Source organism: Sciurus vulgaris (assembly GCF_902686455.1).
Source record: "Sciurus vulgaris genome assembly, chromosome: 8".
NCBI classification, from domain to species: domain Eukaryota; kingdom Metazoa; phylum Chordata; class Mammalia; order Rodentia; family Sciuridae; genus Sciurus; species Sciurus vulgaris.
In genome coordinates this window covers 89,144,133-89,167,116 of record NC_136468.1, presented here as the reverse complement: position 1 = coordinate 89,167,116, position 22,984 = coordinate 89,144,133, and the positions used below count along the sequence as shown (strand labels likewise).

General features: G+C 39.8%; 1 protein-coding gene across 3 annotated transcripts in view; it reads left to right on the top strand.

The window, feature by feature from the left end:
- The window catches only part of JAZF1 (JAZF zinc finger 1), a 332,085-nt gene that overhangs the window by 87,241 nt on the left and 221,860 nt on the right, over window positions 1-22,984 (top strand). Inside the window, exon 1 of one of the 3 annotated variants that reach the window (XM_079152578.1) lies at window positions 19,578-20,698. The exons of 1 other annotated variant lie outside the window; for it this stretch is intronic. The gene's annotated coding sequence lies outside the window, so the exon portion shown is untranslated. Of the gene's footprint in view, window positions 1-19,577; window positions 20,699-22,984 lie in introns of those variants that run through there. One more of the 3 variants, XM_079152576.1, reaches the window with a different exon arrangement.

Below are 22,984 nucleotides of genomic sequence, written 5' to 3'. Positions count from 1 at the left end.
GAGCACAGTGTCTGGACCTTGGTTAAGGAACAGTGCTAAATGGGCAATGGGACTTGTGGAACCTCTCAGATACACTTCCTCCATGTCATCATTCCACTGCTATGACCTCCTTTAAACCCAGAGGGGCCTGTGGCTGCCTGCCTTGTCTCCAGCTCTCTGAGCCTCAGCTACCTGAATCCCACCTCCTCCCAGAGGCATTCCTGTCTGATCGTTAGATAACTGTGATTTCTTCTTGCCCCACCCTATTCTCTAACTATCCAGCATGTAGAACTCTCCTGTTTATTTTACCTCAGGACAAAATGTAGGTGCGCTCACTAAGTTCATGTACCTGGGCTGTGGGTGTGTGGTGTTACTTCTTCTATTTTAGGAAACAAGCTCCAAGGCATGGATTGGGCTTAACTCATTTTCAGTGCTTAGTAAAATGCTCTGTGGAATTAGAGACACCTAATAAATGCTTTAGACTTTTGAATGATGCTGTAATCGTTTTAATGGAGGCTGATGTTGTGCGTGTTTAAAGGAATGGCATGTTTTCCAGCAACATTCTGGCAAATTAGCAACTTCTAAATTAAAAGAGAAAAGCCTATGCTTAAAAAATAAAATTTGTAAACCGTGGTAACACACAGTTATTTATTGCAGAGCTGAAATGCAGTGGTGGTAGAAGCCAAGATTTAATTTTTTTTTTTTTTTTTTTTTTTTTTTTGCTGTATTTTGTTTGTTTTCTGAAAAGTTGGTTGGCAAGGCAGGAGTTGGTGGGAAAGGGGGCAGTTTAAAGGCCTTATTGTGAATTTAGTGCATATTTTAAAGAGTTAGTTAAAACTCCTCTGTATTAGGTTAGCAGATGTGATTTGGCACCACCTCCTACGGCACATGTGCCCTTTTCATTAGGAATGTGTGCCTGATGTGGTGCAGATGGTATTTAAGCCGCTTGGTAATATTTTCCACAACCTGTTTTTAGTAATTAGTCTTGAATTTGCTGGTTCCAAATACTGGGCTCTCTTGGCAACTTTGTAAACTAACGAACTTGAAATGTGCTCAGTGTGCCAGCAGAGGGCAGTGTAAGCCAGTGTTTCAGCCACCACCACCCTCCCCTTGCCTGCTTTCCACCCAGACCAGAATGCTCTCAGCCACTGGAGGTGTGATTTGAGAATTTTTTTTTTAAAAACTAGTTGAAAGTGACAAAACTTTTATTAATTAAACTAATTAATTTATTGACAATTTTCTAGTAAGAAAATAAACTGAAACTGATTAGAACTGCAGTTGTTTTTTTTTTTAAATGGATTTATTTTTTCTTAATTCCTCCAACAAATATGCATGACTGTGTGCAGGGCTCAAGTCTTCATAAGTCATTTCACTGATGCACTTAAAACACATACCATTTAATTTGGTAGATGTTTTTCCTTAGTTCGGTAGTGGATCATAAGTTTTTCATTGTCTAAGCCGGTTTCAGTTATTTTTATGACAAAGAATAAACGTCATTTCTGAGTTATTTGGTCCAGTCAAGTGTCTATGACCTTCAGAGACTAACACCAAAGAACCACCTCTTGATATAGTCTGCTATGCTTTATAACTGACAGAGTTTCCTTTTGCACATACATTTTCTTCACAAACCCTGCTGCCTGCACTACCTGTGGCCTGCTTGTTCCCCTCGTTTCTGTTTTCGCCAACTCCAAAGGCAGACCATCCCCTGCCTCCTCGTCCTCTCTGCAGCTGCCCCCATAGGTTCAGCTCCTTGTTCTCCTTTTCAGTATCTTCCATCTCACACCATTCTCTCTCTCTCTGCTATGACCTGAATGGTTGTGTCCCTCCTCCCCCAAATCATATGTTGAAGCCCTAACCCCCAATGTACTTGGAGATGAAGCCTTTGAGGAGACGACAAAGATCACATGAGTTCACAGGATGGGGCCCTCATTCCACAGGGCTGGGGAGACACCAGAGTATATCTTCAGAGCAGGGAATTGTTGGAGGTGGCGGCTGCCTGGGTGATCAGGGAGAGTGGGCGTGTGCCCACAAAGATTGTGGAGTGGCTGATGGAGAATGAAGAGGTGGACTTGGATGAGGCTGAAGAACTGTGGGGACCAGGCGGAGTCGGTGGGGTGGCCCTGGGAAGCCAATCTGAGAACTTTGGTCTTGAGGCTGTGGGAGCCTCCCTTTTTTTTTTTTTTTTTTTTTTTTTTTTTTTTTTTTTTTGGTTTCTGTTTGTTTTGTTTTGTTTTGGTGCTGGGGATCAAACCCAGGGCTTTGTGCATGGTAGGCAAGCACTCTACCAACTGAGCTATATCCTCAGTCCTTTTTGTTTGTTTGTTCGTGGGAGCCTCTGACTGGAGATGTCCAACCTCAGAAGTACGTGGATGTCAGATGTAAGTCAAGAACAGGCCAGAGGCTGGGCGTCTCTGGGGTGTCTGTTTCTGGGTTGGGCTTCTTTGTTGATGAGACTTTCAGATATGTCTGTGTATTTTCTCCCCTCTCTTACCTATGAGATTTGGAGGGTCGGGTGGAGTCAAGGTCAGTGAAGGAAAGGGAGCTTTGTTGAAAGCTCATGAGCAGAAGCGTTGAAGAAAGTGGAGGCAAAGCAGGTGTCCCCGTACCCTGTGTGGAAGGAGAGGCTTTGAGTCTGCTTGCCCGGAAATTTCCAAATGCTATGTTCCTAATGGCTCATTTTTCCATTGTAGCTTTCTTTTAAGATAAGTGGCTGCTTTTCAGAGATGGTAATCTAGAAACAGGGCCTGTTATGTATGTAGGGTCCCAAACACATGAGCTGGGGTTTCAGGGCAGAAGCCCAGGCCAGCTGGAGTCTGTCTAAGCCTTTCGTGCTGCAAAACGCTGGCTGTGCGGATGGTGGGCAGAATGGAACAGCCCTACCAGACTGTGTGGGGCCTGGAAAGATGTGACTGCTGGTGTCTGGGGAGTCAGTCCTCCCGTTTCTGTCCTGCCACTTGTTAGCTATAGGACCTTGGAGGCTGGCAAATGTGACCTCCCTTCTAGGGGACCTAAGGGATCTCTATTGATGGAAAAAGGAAAAGATGGGTATTGGATAGGCAGGCAGCTGAAATATCAGATTTGGATTCTTTCTGCATTAAATAAAATACAAATGTCTATGTCCACAGAGCAGATAGAACTTTGACTTCCATTTCAAAGGATTATATTGCTGATTTCTGTGTAGTAACATGTTTCAGAGCCTTATCACATTTTGAGCATTTATGCTTCTTCCCACTTCTAAGGTCTGGGCACATTTTTCACTGACTGAACGACTCTTATTTATGTGTTTATATGATTATTGTCTTTTGCTTTTGCTATGCAAAATGTAAGTCCATTAAGGCCTGGATCTGGGAGTTATCTCCACATTTATGATGTGCTAGTAGTATTTGATAAACATTCATGAATATATATATGAGAACTAAAGGGGAAGGTATGTGTTTTAGCCAGCACGGAATTCATTCTCCCCTCCCTGGCTTTTGTACCCACCCCTTACCTTTGTTGTCATGGATCCTTTCTAAAAAAAAAAAAAAAAACACGTCCTTAGCTTGTTTGCAGGCCTTGCCACAGGGGGGTGCTACAGCATTTAAAAAGTAGACCCCCTCTGGGTCAGTTTGTTTCGGACAGCAGGAAAAGAAGTGAAGTATCCACTGGGCTCCCCTCCTTTCCCCCTGCAGGGGCCGTGTCCTGCTGACCTAGTGACAGAGCTAGACAGCCCATTGACCTCACTGCCTCGTAAATGTGACTGGATTTTAGCAATGCAAAATGGTCACGTGCCAGAAAGAATTGTCAGCAAATTAAAAAGAGGCTTTCTAAGTGGTGACTGAGCGAGAATCAGATTTTTCAGACAAGTAAGTTTGAAGTTATTCAATCAGTAATTTTTGTTTGTATTTTTACAATACCAAATTCACTGATTGTAACTAATGATGGGAAGTAGGTAGTAATATATTGGACTGAAGTATTGAAACATCAAAATGAAAGAAAAAGATGTGTTCCCCAAATATGCACGGCTAGTCGAACTGGGAGAACCGCTGGTAAACATCCTTCAAGGGGCACGTTTTAATAAAGAGAGTGGATTCTACTGAGCAACAAACTGAGCATTTGTCTTTGAAGAAAAAAATTAAAGCAGCTCTATGAAGTGATTTAATCTTCTTTTCTCCTCCACTCTGCTTATATATATGCTTTTTACATTTTTAAAATTGCTTACTGCTTTCTGAAAAGACAGTATAACAGAAGAGTTGAGTCTAACTGCATATTTTAACTAAGCAGAACCCCGAATAAGGAGCTGTTATTCCCAAAACCGGAAATCTGTCATCCTCTTTCTGTGTGGCATTGGTTGTGGGATTCTTCTTCTCTTCCCTGACGTCGCAGGGTGCTAGGGTTTAGATTAGTGCTGTCCGGTTTTAAAAAATTAATTTGAAACTAATGAAAGTGGATAATCTAAATATTGACTCCTATCCATTGAATACCTTTTATATATTTTACAACACAATGTTTACATATGTACGTGAGGTCATATCTAATTCCTCAAATATGCCCTCTGTGAGAGAAAAAGAAAATATCAAAAAGATTTCCCAGATTATAACCTCTCTGAACTGAAAGTTGAATGTCACCATGTAATTAAGTCATTGTAGCAAAATGTGTTCATAATAACACACTTGGACTGCATTCAGAGTTATTGCTAAGTTGATTTTACAAGGTTAAGTTCCATCAGTGGGATTCCAGGACTCATTATAACTTAAAACAGGAGAATATTTTGTGGGTGGGACATGTACGTACTAACGATTCTGACAGAGATCTGAGTGTTGATTCTGAATTTTAAAACCAAAAAGTAATAAATAAATTTTCCATTAAGCAAATTTCCTTTTGATCTCATTGTATTTGTATTTAAACTTAGATTGAGTTCTTCATTCAGAATTCTTTTTTTTTTTTTAACCAGGTTAGTATTAACTTGATTTTAAGAGCATGCAAGAAAGTAAAAACATGTTCCCTTTTCTCTAAAAGTAGATTTAATGGAAGTAATACCTAAATAAAAAATCTAAACTATTTTAAGAATGTTCTTAGTGGTGAAAGTTGTTATGGTAGCACATTGGGATCAAGGGAAAATGCCTCATAAATACCTCGTTTAACAATGTGGCTTTCAATAGTACGTGAAAAATAACATGACTGTTAGAGGGAAACATTAAATATTCATGAAAATAAGAGACTTCTATTCAAGACATAGTGAAAAATTGAAGTTCAGTGTAATGGAATAAAGGAGAACTCTCAGGAGTATTGTAAAAATACAAATAATGCTATGTCACCTGAAGGAATAATAACGTCATGATAATTAACTTTTAATGAGATGACTATACAAAAATAGAAAACAATGAGGAGTTTAATAGGGAAAGAGGGAGACAAGGGATGAGAAGGCATGTTTGAAAGTGGGTAGCTTGGCTTCAGTCTGGGTTCCATCCATCACATGCCTTGGGTGAGTGAAACAGCGAAGCCTCGTTCTTCTCTGCTGACATGAGAGTGATGATACTCGTTACAGAGGCCATCATGAAGCTCAGATGAGATGCGTCAAGCCCAGAGTGAGTTCATCTAGACAGAATAGGAAGATGTTAAATACTAAGAATTCACTGTAACCCCAAATCATCTCCCTTTGGAAGTTCTGGAACTAGCCCAGAAATTTTATATTAAAAATTAACTAGATTCTTATGCCTTGATTTGGTAACGCTTGAGGTTATGAAAAATAAGATAAAGAATGGAGAAGTTAAGCAGTTATGTAGAAATCGGGTGAAACTCAGTGCTAAAATTGAATTTTCTCGGACATAAGCATCTTTGTTCGTCAGCACCATGTTCATCATGAAGGAGAAGATTATGGCATGAAGCATTTGTTTAGTTCATAATGTGACTGGACCCTATGGGCACTTTGGAGGCAGTGTCTTATTTCCTTTTAATCTCATTCTGTTTGTATGTAAGCTTACATTGAACTCTGCATTCAGAATTATTCCAGGTTTTTTTGGGGGGAGCGCGGGAACTAGGGATCGAACTCAGGGACACTCAACCACTGAGCCTCATCCCCAGCCCTATTTTGCATTTGATTTAGAGACAGGGTCTCACTGAGTTGCTTAGCGCCTCACTGTTGCTGAGGCTGGTTTTGAACTCTCAATCCTCCTGTCTCAGCCTCTTGAGCCTCTGGGATTTTTTCCAGGTTTTTATTAACTTGATTTTAAGAGCATACAAGAAAGTAAAACCATATTCCCTACAGTCTGATGAGGGGGTTCAGTCATCCAGCTGATTCTTAAGTGGAGGAGACTGTGGCTTAGGTTAAGGAACTTACCAGTGTGCGCGGAGGACACAGGGGCTGAGGCTTTGGCAGGCTGGCTCTGGGACTGAGACTCATGACTGACTTCAGTGATGAAGTGATGATGGAGGTCAGATGCCGGTGGTTAGATTCTTGGTGACCCAAATCTGACGTGGACTTTGGGGTTTGAATGGAAGAATCTCACTACTGACTTTCTTGCTTCCTTCATGTCTCAGTCACTTTCTCTCTTCTTACATTTTACTACATGCAGTTAGGAAGAACCAACCTGCTCCTTTGACATTTTATCCAGAAATCGCCCTACTTCAATAGCCAGTTTCATTGCTTGCCAGTTCCACCTTCCACAAAACATGAGAAACCGACACAGGTTCTTTGCTGCTTCGAAACAAAGATCACCTCTTCTCCATTTTCCAGTGATAGTCTTCATTTCTGTCTCTCATAAATGGCCTTCACTATCCATGTTTTCTACCAAAGTTCTGCACAATGTATTTATGTTCTCTATAAGAAGATGGAAGCTTTCTATACATCTCTTCTCATGAGTATCCAGCCTGGTCCCATTAACCAGCTCCAAAACCACTTCCATATTTGCATTCATTAAAACATCCCTCGGTACCAGTCTCTTAGTTAGGTTGCTATAAGAGAATACCAAAAACTGTTATTTACTTATTTCTCACAGATCTGGAAGCAGGGAGGTCAATATCAAGATTTCAAAATAGTTGGGTTCAGTTGAAGACTCTTTGGCAGTTGGCTGTGTTTTTGCTGTGTTGTCCCACGTGCCCTTAAGGGCACCAATGCCCTCATGAGCAAATGCTCTACCCTCATGACCTAATCACCTGCCTAAATCTTCATCTCCAAGTGCTGTCACATTGGGGATAGGGTCTCAACATCCGCATTTCAAAGAGACATAAACACATAATCCACAGGACGTTGCCTCTTCTTTTTTAACATAGGCATGCTTTTTGCAAACTGGGTAATGTATGTGTGAGCAAGAAGCTTTAGCAGCTTACATGTATTTCAAGTTTCCTTAAATATTCAATACTATCGTGACTTTCTTCCCTGTTTTTATTATTTCCCCCTCTGTTACTCACTGGAATGTGATCTGATGACAGGTTATATCCAGATGGGAGATTACATCACGGAGTAACATTTTCATTCTTGTTGAAATAGTCAGTGGTTGAAAATATGATGACCATGTCCAGATGTAACAATGTGACCAAGATCCTGGCATGGAGATGTGGATAAAATAAAATTACTTAAGAGGGAAGAATTAACATCAGAATTAAGCCTCTTATTAATTTAAGAATGAATTTGTCCTGAGAGAGACTATATAAATCCACATAAATATCCATCCTGCCTTTAAAAAGGAAAGAAACACAGACAACAGACTGCAGGTAGTAGTGGGTGGAATAGGGGTGCTTTGGCAGGTGGAGATGACAGGCCAGAGAGGACCAGACCTCCAGGGATGGAGAGAGGCTCTTCCCCTTGTGGGGGTGGGGGTAGGACCCAGTGTGGAAGTGCAGGGAAAGGGAGAGTCCTTAAACAAACCTGCTAGACTTCCTCACACTCACCTCTGACTTTGATCCCTACGGCAGGAAGTGCTGCCATTAAAGTTGGAACTGTCTGAGCCTTTCTCCTGTAATTAGGAGAAAAAAAGATATATTCAACAATGGAGCCTCTTGGTCTAATTGCCTGCAGCCTAGGAAGGAAGCCACCAATAGCATTTATTGACGTATTGCTGATTTCCTTATAGGATATAGGGAGCCAGCTGGGAAGTTTCTTCCCAATAGTGCAATATCTTGGGGTCCAAAAAAGACTTAGCAAATAGAAGAAACATTTATAGAACAAGGTAGTTTGGAGTTTAGAAAGTGATGAACCTTTTGGAACCTGATACCAGTCAGAACTGCTTTCGTCTACCATGTCCCTGCATTATGGCCTGCCACAGCAAATTGTAGCCCTACGGATGTGGATGTTAACCCATGGTGGCTGTTAAGTGCCATTAAGGGCATGTTTTCAGACTCCCTGGGTTTTCAAGTGTCTGTCTACAGGGGGCATCTAATCTCTGTGTGGGGGCTATGGGTATAGTTCAAAAGCTGGCAGGAAGACATCCACTGGGAGGCAGGGATTGTCTGGGTAATTGCTTGAAGGAAATAAAGGCCCCTTGTCAAACTCTTCCCTTTACCTCCTATGTTTCCACATAAAAAAAATGAAGGGAAGAGAAAGTTTGTAGATAGAAATCGATTTTTCTTGTAACAGGTAAATCACTCCTGATATGACATGAGAATACTGGTCAAGACTGTCTTTTCCCCCTTTAAACCTGACATTTTAAAAGTCAGAATAGTTGTTGATCAAGGAAAACAAAAGAAAAGAAGCATGACAAAAACAAGAGAGCTAGGTTTTCCTGTTTTTTGCTTCATAGGCAAATGGCCTCTTCCCTGCATTCGGCACAGCTAGTAATTTTGAAAAACCGTGTGTCAAATGATTTCATCTGAAGTTTATCCTAGGCAAACAAATCCTCCATAAAATTTTCTCTGCTTACGAGCAAGACACGATTAACTGTATCCAAAGGGTCTTCATTTTATGTGACTTTTTCCTTAGAAAGTGGGGAGGTTGGGTATGAATATGAACTGCATTTCTGAATCATGCTGTTTTCTGAGGTCCTACTGGACCACTCTCTTTTTTCTATTCTGGTAAATGTAAGTTTTCCTCAAAAATAAAATAAAATAAAAGCAAACAGAAAGGAAATTACAGAGCCAAGAAATAAAAATGGGGATAATTTTTGAGGACAATTGTTATTCAGATGTGAACATATAATAATTGGCTTCTTGAAATTAAGTGGAATATGAATTTCATTTTTAAAGAGGTCTTTGGACCATGTCACCCTCCAGGGCCACTTCCTGGGAAGGTTCTGGCTTGCAGGTTCTTGAAGCTAAAGAGAGACCCTGTCTCATCGTCACACCATGATGTAATTACCCAGTTTTTAAAGATGACATGGGCAGTGGCTGCATGGTCACTCTTTTGTTTTCTGATCATGAATGTATAGTATCCACACAACTTATTGGAAAATAAAAGTTAGACCCTATCATTTGGTGTCATAAAATGAATTGTTATAACATTCAACTATTTTTTAAAAACAGGATCAAGTCAAATTGATTAACGGGAATTGTAGAGAAAAACACATAATAGGTTAAATGAAGGGATCTGTGTTTGCTGAACTTGAGCGTTTCCCAGGGTATATCACCCTTCCACCACTACTGTGGGGAAGTTGTTAACTCTTTTTAAAATTCTGCTTCTGAGGATATTTGTCATCATGAGAGGTAACCTTTTCTCTTGCTTCAGATGTGTTAAGTCTTTACACTTATTAATTCTTTTATGTAGTGTTTGTAGTTTGTAGGAGGAAATTGATTTTCTTGTAATGGGAAAATCATCGCTCCTATTATGACATAAAACTTTAATTTGATGTCTCCTCTGCTGACCCAAACTAATTACAACAAAAACATGTTAACAAAGTGAGTAAAGTTCTTTCTTTCATGCATCAATTTTACTACTCGGGGCTGCCCCAGAAAGTCTTAAATGAAGGTGCTGCTCTGCTACCCTGGGACTGTGTGTGTGTGTGTGTGTGTGTGTGTGTGTGTGTGTGTGTGTGTTGTAGCCACTGACAGGTTGTGAAATATAGATGCTCACTGTGAAACTTGAACTCCTCAGATCATCGGCTTCTAAGGAGCAAAGAAGTATTAAAGGGGTTTATCAGTAATGGTCAGAACACACAACAGCTGAAAACATGGGCACAACTTCCTCTTTAATTTGGGCAGATTGGAATGCACCTCCCAAAATCAAACGGAAATAGTAAAATTTTAAAACTTTTATGAGTACCCAGCTCAGCTGCACCTGGCTGCTCTAATTGCCTTCAACTGAGTCATTACTGGGGAGGCAAGATGTTTAGCCACCAACAGCCCTTATTAATGTATAATAGGAATTTACTTGTAAAACAGAATTATTGGGATGGCATGATGTCATAAAGACAGAGTGCTGACATTTTAGATTGTTTTATATAGGGATGTTGAATTATAATTTAGGAGTAGAATATTCTTTTGGTAATTAATCACAATTTGGTACCACCTCAATGTGGACTAGGCCTGTGGTTACATAAAATTTATTATTGTAATGCTTCTCTATTAAAGGTTGTTTGTGCAAATGCGTATAATTTTTCTGAATTGTCTATGGCTATGAAAAATCTTCTCCAGTAGTTTGCAGATGTGCAAAAGTGACCACAGCAGGTGTAAATAAATGAGATGTTTCAGTAAGGCTGCTCCCTGATTTCTGTAAAAATGTCAGAGCCTTAAAATTATAAAAATGTCTGAAAATTTTCCTCATGCTATCAGTGATGCAAGAAATGGGATACATTAATTTTACTGGACCTCAAACTTACAATCTGTCATTATAGCTGTATGATTAATGAGTATAGACTTTTACCTGCCTCATAAATATAATGGGCCTTCATTACTGGACCCAGTTTGGAGAGCAATAGTTAACATGATGTCAGCACTTCTATTGTAAACCCCCTTTTTGGAGGAGTTTATAACTTGGTCATAAAAAATTACTCGGGATGACACTGAATATGAGGCCTTAGTCTGGGGAACAAAGATATATTAAAGAATCGATTTAAATGTTCCATTTACCTCTTTGTAGGTTTATGGAGACCTACGCTGCATATAAAGAATTCAAGTTTTATATACCTCTAGGAGAACATTTTAAAATAATAAACATAGTTCCTTTTTGCTCATTTTGTTTAGTTTTTCTAAGGAAATACTCTGTAGATGTCAGATCATTCACTTTAAATGGAGAGAGAATATTTTTTAACATGATTATGGTACATATCAGGAGACATTAAAAAAATCATTCAGTATTAATTTATCGAGGATTTTATACCAGTTAATCATGTAAAATCATGTGTTTTGGATCCTTGTCAATAAGAATTCCAGGACAGTAGCTGGCACCCGTAATCCCAGCTATGCAGGAGTCTGAGGCTGGAGGATTCTGGAGCCCAGAAGTTTGAGGCAGCCTGAGCTTAACATGGAAAGACCCCATCTTCAAAAAAAAAATTTTTTTTTTGTTTTGTTTTGTAATTGAAAGTGTTCCAGGACAAAACTTGATGTATTCAAGCCTTAGAAAGTATAGTACAAAGTGGGCCACCTAGGGTAAGATGACAAATATCCTTTTTGAATTTGAACTTACATTGCCTCTTGTTTTCAAGTAAGTGATGGTCTGCCTAGACCCGCTCAGAGCCCAGCTCCTGTTCATCTCCTCTTCCTCAACATGGGGCATCGTCCCAGAAGCTCAGGGTTTCTGATACTTTCTTTCCTGACCATGTCATGAAAGGAATGATGGAAAACCTTATTGTATTTAATGGGCAAGTACTTCTTCAAGTTTATGAGAGCAAAGACCAAGGAAGCCAGAATTAGCTCTGTGGGAGTATGAAGGAATATAGTTGAGAAACGGTGGTCAGAACCCAGACTTCTGAAGTGGGTGTCCAGTGCCACAATTCGATTTGGTGGATAGCTGAGGAGTTTTGCTGTATGTGTGGGAGGGGAGTGCTGGGGATTGAACCCAGGAGTGCTCTACAACCGAGCTACATCCCCAGCCTTTTTTATTTTTTGCTTTGCAAAACAGTCTCACTAAGTTGCCTAGATCAGACTCAAACTTGCAATCCTCCTACCTCAGCCTCTCAAGTGACTGAGTTTTAATTCTGAAAGTCATCTTATTGTGTTGTATAATGGCTTCCAAAGCCAATAGATGGCCTGAGTTTAAAGAGGTGGTTTTTTTATGTTGTCGTTGTAATTTTCCCCCCTTTGGGGGTGATTGGGAGACTGTGTTGTGCCACAAAATCAGTAAAATAAGACTCTGTGAAGTAGACCATGCAACCTTAGGATTTCTTCCTCCCCTCTTCCCTTTCTCCTCCATCTCTCCTGTTCTTTCTTGGAAAACAGAATATTCTCTTCCATGTTACAGTAACAAATATCTAAAGGGAAAAAAAATCCTGGAGCCCCCAGCAGCAAGGGTGCTTTTTTGAAATCTTCAAAAGTCAGCAGGCAGTGTTGCAGTGTGGTGACTACAAGTCTGGCTTATGTTTTAAACTGTTTATAATACCTAAAATATTTATCAAAGTATACCCATACCTGCCTTCTTTCCACGTTCAATAATCCTGGGAAGAAACAATCTGTTTTCTTTATATTGTTAGACTTGGTATCATCAAATATAAAATGTAGAAACGATACCTGTCATCCCTAGGTAGGCAGGCGTTCTTGGTCACCAGTCTGCTTCAGTAATAAGCCATGGCCCTGTGTGAACTGGCTGGGTCAGGGGACAGGCCTTGCTTCTTAGAATGACTGCTCACTCCAAGGTTAGACAGAGAAAGGGAGTCTGCACAAGAGCCAGATGGATGGCCAGAGGTGGGAAGACAGTGGGAAGCCAAGGAAAGAGGTTTCTACATTGTCAGATCCATGAGATGTTACAGAGAAGTCGGGTATACAGTGGTGAATGGCATCCTCTCCCACCCTCCATCCCCCACCACACACACGTGCTTTATTCTGAAGGAGGTGACCCTTTGGCATGATTTGTCTGGAAAATTCTACCAAATTTTACATTTTGTCAGAGGGGACTTGTCTAGGAGACATGTTGGCAGTCCTTAAAGTTTTCTGACTCCATATACGTTCTCATAAGTATCGAACATACATTTCTAAAATAGCCTAGGGATTTTAAAATAAGAAACATTTGCTGTCTGAAAATGTAGTATTTTCAGGTTAGAAGAATTTATCGAGAGGAGTTTGTCTAGGTCATTAATATTACTCCAGTCATTGATTTACTCAGTAAACATTTACTACTCTATTATCAGTCAGACATATAGATTACTAGGATTTTTACTATGTTGACCTTACATTAAGAGAGTAGAAGAGTGCAGAGGTTCAATGTTATGAGAATATTATAATATGTGAATTTATAGAAGTAGAGACAATTCAGTCTGTGTGAATCAAATAATCTCATGTTCTGATAATCTAATGTTATCAGAATGTTAGAGTTCTTAGCTATAAAGAAAGTAGAACACTGTAATATCTCAGATCCTACTGGTTCTAAAAGTCTGTCCTTCTAGTTCTAGAATACAGGCAAATTTCTGAATGGCTTTTTGTTCATGAACAATTTCACTGACTTGAATATCTATGTTCAAAGTAGGGGAGAGAGTGGAGTTTCTACCACGGTGTCCTCCTACCGCTCTTCTTATCTGATTCTTCCACTTTGCAGAATTCTTTATTATTGCCTTGTGGTGCAGGAAAATGATCAGGAGTATAATGTCTAGAGTCACTTCACAGATTCAGGATTTTTTCCTTAATTTCCTGTCTATTCTGTTTTTGAAATGCAGACTTTGTTATGGTATCAAGGAAAAAAGTACATCATTTGCATTGTGTATTCTATATCCATATTCTCTATTAATCTAACAAGAGTTGATTACATGAAAATAATCTTTTGATTCACAAGTTTTGCCTTTTGAATAGCATTGCTGCTTTCTTGCCACAAGAGGGCAGCACAGGTGATTGCACGAAGGAGATGGCTTCTGCAACACTACCGAGCTAAATGTGACTGTAGTTTATCGCTTACAAAGCATTTTCATGTGTGTGTGTGTGTGTGTGTGTGTGTGTGTGTGTGTGTGTGTGTGTGAGAGAGAGAGAGAGAGTGAGTCTCTGCAGACTTTAGTGAGAGTGAAATTGGGCATAATTGTTCCCATTGTATAGGTGGATAAACACTAGAAAGGTTTAAAGATGACTTGATACAGTTAATAAATGACATTTATTGCTTGAATCCAGGTCTCTTTCCATTACACGGCTCTGCCCATAAATGGTACATTATCATCCCAGTGTCCTCCTAAAGTAGATGAGGGGGGCTGTACAAATATACAGAACCATCTGTTCTATGGCAACAGTTTCCTTTTTTCTTCTTTCTTCTTCTTTTTTCTTTTTTTTTCCTTCTGCTCCAGGAAGATGGGGAAATCTGAGTATTGCTTGTCTCATAAGGACCACCACCACCATGCACAGCCTTCACTGCAGTCTCAGTTGTTTTGACATAGATTGTAGAGTGGGTCTTCGGTAGTTAAGAGATGGAATGGATAACAAGAGGAATCAATATGAAGGAGAAAGCAGGACCCAGATCTGTGTGCTCCAAATGACCACTCCCCCAGTTTCCATGGTGAACTTGGAAATTCCCTATGGACTCCCAGAGCTCCAGCTCTTTAAGTAACTTTGAAGGAGACAGCAGAATATAGTAAAGGCTAGATCAGATCTAAATGAACATCCTGTTATTCAATAACCAGATGGAGATTTTTCTAAACTCCTCAACTGCAAGACCTGTAATACTGGGTGATGTGCAGAAAGCCAGACAAGTGGTTGCTTTTCTGGGTGACTTTCATACAGAATTAATTCTAACAGGATTTTGCTAATTTTTTTTTTTTTTTTTTTGGGTAGATAGTGTGATTCTATTAGGTAATTAATTTTTAGAACTTTTATTCATTTGTTGAAGAAGATTCAAGTAACAGTCTGTGGTTATACCAACAGACCAATGATTCATGAATTCAGATCTGAAACCAAAGTAGGTACAATCAATATGTGAAAAATAGGTGCTGCCTAATTGCCTTTTAAATCAGTAAAATAATTAAAGCCCCTATAGTCAGGTTAATTAATGTATTACACATCTGTGTGGCTGACTTAATAAGGAAAATGCTTGAGAAAAGATAAAATTCCAAGACCAAAAGCATCTAATAGCTGGAAAAAAAAAAAACTTGCATTAACTGTGCTCCTCTTTTTCTCTTCAGAGACTAAACATTAACTAAATTCTTCCAGTCCGTGTGGGTCCAGTTTAGTCAGCTTTCCTATTGTAAAGTGCCAGTGTTATAATTTTTCATTCATCATTTCCTTAGATTCCAATGTAAGTGTCATTGTTGTGTTTAGGAAAAGAATACAAATATTTATTTAAAATGTTTCTTTAAACAAATTCTTGGTGGAGGGTAAAGCTCTCTAATGCTGTGCAGCTGGGTTGCAGGGTTTTAAAATTGGTTGTTATCTGCTTATTGTCCTCTGCAAATACTCAACAGCAGACAGCAGAAGTCCTCTTGACAAGAAGCCTCTGAATATGGATTTATGCAATAGCGTGTCATGTTGACTGTGGACCAACTCTCATCTACCTGGGAAGAGTTCCCTATCATAGCTTTATTAAAAGGTTCTAAACACACATTTGCACAATGTTTTCATGTAAGAAATCATTAACATTGATTTCCATGAGGGAACTGTTTAATGAGGGAAAGAGCAGTTTGTAAGCATACCAGAATAAAGGTAGAACACAATACATCTAGAATGCTCTGAAATCTGGTCGAATGCTCTTTAATTATCATATTGGAGTATTTAGATAGCATAATTGTTATCCTAATCAGAATTCAGATCCACATCTCATTCTGATTGCCGTAAACCATTTTTTGGAATTTCATCAGTCTCTTTAGTGAACCCTATCACAGGAGGAGTTGGGTATTGACTTCCCCCCTCCTTCCTTTTCTTTCTGGTTAGCCTGCATTGAACCTTTGGCCTTACCCCAAGTGTATGGGTGGTATATGTTTTTAAATTGATATATTAATGTTGAATTTTTATTGTCACAGTTTCTGTTCGTGCTCCTTTCAAACCTTTCATTTATTTGTTTCTGAACCTTGGATATCTCATAAAAATGTCACCATTGTGGTTGAACATTAAGCACCTTCCCATTTTGCTCTGGGCCGTTGAAATAAATTTGGACCAGGTGCTCTGCTCATAATGGAGCCCCTTGAAGTGCTCTGATAATGAGCCGGGAGCGGAAGCTGTCAGCCTTCAGCTGGCTTGAAGAACGCAATTAGAGCAGTTTTAATACTGCAGAGGGACCTCATCCAATCAAGGCCATTTGACTTAAACCAAGTCTAGAATCCTAAACATGGACTTTAAGCATGTCAGCTTCGTCTCTGCACTGAGGATGGGGAGAAGTGTTCCTTACAATGGATGTGTTTTGAATCCAAGAGGAAGAAAATTTTCTGAATGCAAATGGAGGTTCTCTATTTCTTGTCTCTCCTGATGATGTCTCTATGACCTTATTTACGATCTGATGTCAACCAAGATAACCAGTGTCAATTTAAGTTTCAAATCAATCAAAAACACCACCCTACCGAAATAGTCGCACAACATTTCTTCTAATGGCAAAATAATTGGATTCATCTAAGTATTTGTTACTATGGGGAGTGAGTAAATAAAGTGTATTTGCCATGGGAAATGCTATGCAGTCATTATAAGAATAGTATTGTCCATTTTACATTGTTAAATAAATCAAAACATTTACAGAACAATTTGTATATCATGATATATATGTATATACATGATACATATATGCACGCATATATGTCTATATATACATATATGATATATCTTTTTTCTTTGAAAACCAGTCAACTACAAAACTACAATCTTCATTTATAGGCATAGAGAAAAGGTTTGGAAGAAAGCACACCAAACTGAATGGGAAAAATAAGGAAAAATGGAAATGGGAGGTTACATTTTCTACTCTATACGCTAAAAAATATTTCCTAATATTTATCTCACCATAATTTATGTATTCTCACGGTAGGTCAACTCACTGTCAGGCAAGTGACTTTATTGTGAGTAAAAAAAAAATGAGCTCTTATAAACAGGAAGAGGGAAGGAGGAGCTTTAGTTGCTACCAGTGATGCTGGCACAGTGGTGGTGGGTTTATTCCTGAGTGGAGCTTCCAATTCTGCACTTCAGAAAATTCTGCCAATAGTCTTGCTCGGTAGATGCTGTTGTGTTTTACACCTGAGAACACCTGGGTGATTTGCCAGGTCACAGGTTTGAAGTGAGATGCTAGGATGTGAACCCAGGTTGGTGTGGCCCCAGGAGGTTGTATCTTAGCCCCTTCCTTTCTCCCCGCTTGGTTTCTGAGGAGAGATCTTTAAAAGAAGTTTTCATTTCCAGGGCCACTTATTCATTCACCCTTGATTTCTTTCCAGAAACTGAAGACATCTTTGAGGAGTAGTTCTTATTGTTTTATTACTTGGACTGGTCATTGCAAAGCGTTGCTTGATCCGTGGTGGCTTTTCTAGGGAGTGAGAGAGCCTTTGTCCTAGGATGAGGCAGTGTATAATTGTGTCAGTTCAGTTTCATCTGAAGTGCAGTTGAAAAGACAAATGATTTCACACAGCAGACAAGCCATGGATGTCTTCATTAATGAGAAATAGTACGCAAACTTTAAAGACCAGAATAAGTAGAAAAGTGTTATTTTATAAACACCCAAGTGCTAGACATAGATTAGTCAAATAGCTTGATTTTTAGCTAGTTAAGTCACAAATTTCTTTAAAAAAATACTTTTATTTTATTTATTTATTTTTATGTGGTGCTAAGGCTCGAACCCAGTGCCTCACACATGCTAGGCGAGTGCTCTATGACTGAGCTACAACCCCAGCTCCACAAATCTTTTTATACCATAAAATAAGAAGCTTATCAACAGACTACAAATCTCCCTCTCTTTCTCCATATATATATGTATTTCTGTTTTTTGTTTTTAAACCTCTACATATTTTTTGTCTGTTTTTCCCCAGGATCTTTTGTTTGGATTTGTTTCATATAGGACTGATTTTTTTAAGATGTTATGCACAATATTAAAATCCCATATCAGGTTCTGTTTCACAACTTAAACTTTAGTATTATTCCTATGAAAGAAATCATTGCTCAATTTAGCCACAGAAGAGGTTAGTTAGTTCCAGTGACCTGAACTAACATTGCATGGTCCTCCTTCTGACACTGTGACTTTGACTTGTGAACTCATCTGGAGCAAAGTAATGTATTTGCACCAAACAATGTAAACATCCTTTCTCAGGGGGCTGGAAAGCAGTGCAGAGGGAAGCTTGGAAAACTTTGCATTGACTCTCCTACAATACTGTAATTTAGCTATATTTTTAAACAAAGCATAAAAAAGCAACAAAATATATTAGAAGGGAAAAGCCTCTGATGTTTTCAACTGAAGTGAACCTTTTTTTTTTTTCTTTTTCTTTTGGAGCATCTACACCAACTTGGATGAATGAGTTTACTTGGTATTTGAGTGTTTCTTATACAATTTCTTCCTTAATTGTGCTTTTTTAGTGTTACTTTTTTGTTTTATATCAACCTCTTTGTCCATGTAATTATGAGACTATCATTGAAACTTCTCTCCTTTTGCTGCAAAGAATATTTCACAAATCCAGGGGCTTCTCCATGTAACGATTCATTTCTTTGAAACTGGCCACAACAGAATGGTGGTCCCTCTTGGGGCTGCCAGCCAGCATTCCTCAGGCAGGGAGGACACTGCAGATGTAAAGCCACTGACATAAACAGGTACATTCAGTGTGATGAGGCATGAGGGTCTCTTATCCCTCCAATAAGCATATGCGTCAGTGCTTTTAAGGGGAGAGCGCTTTAAGCTAAATCATTAAGAGGCTCACTCCAATAAACTGCTTTGATTTAAAGTGAAAATAAGGCAAAATCAAAGATTCATGACCAGAGAGTCAGGCTGGGAGTAATGTGGCCCTGACTTTGATTTGTGAACCTTAGGCACTTCTTTTCAGGGGGTAGGGGGTCAGGAGGCAGCTAAAGTCACCACCCTCAGGACAAAGCTGAATACTGGCCAGAAGGGAAATGCAGATAGGAAGGAGCCCTAATAACCGCAGCCGTGACAGGGTGGGTGGGCCGCGTGGGAAGTCCCCAAAGCCCGGCTGCAGCCAGACTGCTACAAGATGGGCTAACTCGGAGCCTGATAGCCAAAACTTATTTAAAAACTTCCAGGGTTGAACAGGGTCCTTGGCCACTCTGATCTAGAAAACAACAGTGTTGTGATTTGTGTGAGAGAGCTGCTCTCACGCACAGTGTGGATTATTAGTCACCTGTCCTTATGGGGAGGCAGACAGGAGGCTGGGGAAGGGGAAGAAGATGAGACAGGTGGCCTTTGTATTTTTCCCCAAATCTAATTGCTTTTATGTCTTTCGCACAATTTCATCACAATTTCAGTTTTTAAAAAATATGTATCAAAAGTAAAATCTGGAAGGTGCATGCATGTGTATATGATATAGTCTAGTTTTAAAAATCATAGTATGTGCACGTTAAAAAATTTAAATAGTGCAAAGAAAAGTAAATTCGTGTACTCTTTTGTTCCCCTAATTCATCCCAATATTTTCAGGCTTTAATATCTTTACTTCTAAAATGTTAACCATGGGTGGTTTTTTGTTGTTGTTTGTTTGTTTGTTTGTTTAGAGGATGGAAGGGAACTGAGTTATGAGTAATTTATGCTTTATTCTTCTTGTGTGCCTATATTTGCTAATTTTACAATTATTTATAATTTCTTTTAAGTTTTGTACAAGTATGTCTGGAGATACTTACCTCAATGACAATTTACATGAAAGACCTGACTTAGGGAATTGTTTTATGCTATTTAAGCATGGAGTTGCATATAGCCATATCCATAAGTAAATGTGGTAACAATTATTTTTAATGAACTTTATTCTTCAGCTTGAACAGATTAAACTCTGTAGTGGGCTCATGCTATTTCTTTAATTGCATTAATTATTTATTACATACTGCCATTTCATACAGTTCAGTGGGTTTGGGGGAAGTTGATTATAGCAGTTTGTTTCAAGTCAGTTTTACACCCTGGGTTGACAACATCATCACACTTTTTCACTGAAATGAAAGAGCTGGAATATTGCTTGCGGCCAATTATAGCAGATGCAGGTTGGAGGTGCAGGCAGAGTTTGAAACCTCTGTATGGTATTTGTAGCATGACCCAATTTATGCAAGCAATGTGTATGGCCTTCATTCATCTCCTCAGAAGTTCCTCACTTTGGTACATTTTAGAATGGAAGACGTTCTAATTTAGACGTTTTAATGCAGGAGCCTTGTGCTCTCCAGACCGCGATGCTAAATTCACAGCATCAGGACTTTCTTTTTTAACATTTTTGGCCCTAGGGAAAAATACAAAGCTAAAAATCAGCTCTTTTTTATTGTTCGCAGTTTTATTTCATATTTTGGAATGAGAAGTACCCCAAACATGGTAAATACGTGGCCCGGAGAATGCCGAACCCTGCGCACGCTGGCGATAGCGCAGTCTCCCTCTGAACCCTGCGCGGTCGTGGTGCAAATCGAAAGCAGCTTCCCCCTCCTCACAGTCGCGTGTTTTCTGGTCGCACATGTGCCTTCCTTTCCATGTTTCCTGTTTTTGTAAACCAAGCATATTTTTGTCATCACCTCCAAGTCCTTTAATCAGCTGTAAGAGCTGTCACTGGATGGACGGTCCCTCTGTGTCTCTGTGTGTGGGTGGCAAATGGTAAGTGAAAGGTTTCACCGAAATCTTGGCAGGTTGGGAGCTGGGTTAAAAATACTTGCATGGAAAATGTTAATGTTTGTGTATTAATATGTCGATTGAAAAACCAAAGTCCTTCTGAATGGTTCTGTGAGAAAGAAAAGAATCAAGAGTTAAATTATAAGTTTGGGAAGAGGATTAAAGATTTGGGAAGCAGGGGGAGGCAGGATTTTCAGAAGACTTTGAATTCAGCCATTAAATTGAAGACTCACTGGTGTCCTTGTTGTTGGAAGCATAGCTGCTAAAGGTATTGTTGTATTTTTTTTTCCTGTGGGCAAAAGTGGAGAAGAAATATGTTATGATCTGAACTCTCTCCAACACATCGGGCCCTTTCAGATGCAGTACACTCACGATGGCACCTAGTCTGGATCTCTCTGCATCACGCGGTGTTGCTAGCTGACATGGAGTGTTTGGTCAAATATGGGGATCTGGCTCTCAAGACCCAAGTCCATATTAAGCAGCTACATTCACCCAACAGGAGACCTCTGTTTATCTTGCCTGTACCTGGAAACCACTTCTAGTTAAGATTCCTGCTGCTGGTGGCCCTGTTCCCGCTAAGGTATTGGTAGCTTTCTGTCCTGTCAATCAAATTTATTGAGTGTCTGCTCAGTGTGCGCAGTGAGCTAGTGCTGGGGATACAGAGATGAATAAAAACATGGTCTGTGCCTCGAGGAGTGCACGTTTTTAATAGGGCATTTTGGACAAACTTCATGGTTCAGGACATCGTGAGAAATAAGCTTTGTACTTGTGAAATTGTAGGCTTTGTGGATAAATACCGTGGATAGAATTTGCCTGCAAACTCTGCCCCTGGCCCTCTGTGCTATTCAAATACCAGAGCTCTCTCTTAGCAATCTAGAAGGTGGTACTGAGGGCATGATCTTGTTTTGAAGTATAAGAAAGGACTAGATGATTTAGGAATTTTCTTCAGACCAACTGCCACTGACAGCCTGCCCAGGAGCCAGACATTGGGCAGAATCATGCTGGGGACTGCAGGGTCTGGATGGTGGAAAATTTTATAAAAACATCTGTTCTATTTGGATGGTCCAAATATCTTCAAAAACATTTACTTAGTCAAAGCTCATATTTCATAAAAACTTTTGCAAATATCTAGAAGTTTTTCTTCTTCTTTTCCATGTGGACATAGAAGGAAAGGAGAGGAAAATGTGGCCACATGTATGTTTTCAACTTCTTATTTCCAAGTATTTAGTTTTTTTAGGCATGAAAATCAATCGGGTCACTTTCAAGAAGTATGCAGTGTCTCTTGATGGTTCTCTCTTTTAAGATAGGTTGAAGTCTTAACAAGGAAAAATTCTTCTAAACACAGTGTGGAGAGATTATAGCAATGATAGCAAGCTGTAGTTTTAATTGCTTGAAAATAAATGAAGAAAAAGGTTCACAGCTGTTTGAAAGTGAGGATCAATCAAGGGCAAAGCAACGAAAAAACTCCCCCTTCCTGGGATTGCTGCCAGGACGCCTCTCTCCACTTCTAAGGAGACTCTTTACAAAGTGCACTTTGCAGCAAGCAGGGATCCAGAGGAGATGCAGGGTGACCCAAGTGACAACCTTTGACTCTGGCCTTATTCCAATCTCTTGGCCTTTAGGTCAAGTATATGGAGCTCACAACAAGACGGACTGGAACAATGAGGACTTCTCTGGGGACCAGTGTGTTTGTTCAAACTTGGGGGCACTTTGAGAAAACTGCTCAACAGTCATTCATGATGAGTGCTGAGACTGAGCATGGAGTGCGCCCAGAAAAAAATGGGCCCAGAGTCAAATGCTGATGACCTCTTCATGTGATGGTCTCTGAATCAGGATGGGTGGAAACAAGTTCATTTCTCCCAGGTGGAGGTTGGGCAGAGTACAGGAGATGAACACGATGACTGGGGAAAGGCCCTGGGATTTAAATTAGGAATGAAGGAGCATGTCGCTGTGGATCCCACTGGCTGGTGTGCGGGTGGAGGTGATCCAGAACCGCTGCTCCTCTGTGGTGGTTGTTGGCTTGCTGGGTCATCTGCGAGGTGCGTGGAACTGTGATGTCACAGTCACTCAACAGGCTGCTGCAGAATCTGTAACTGGGATCCTGATTTCTAGAGTCCTGGGAGCATCTTAGAAATGGAGCAAATAAATTCTGTGAGATTTTCCCAGAGGAGGACTTGATCCAATTCATGGGACATTCATTCTCGGTTGCCATGATGTCACGCAACAATTTGAAACCGTGCTCATGGGATGACTCAATGGCCAGGGCCATCT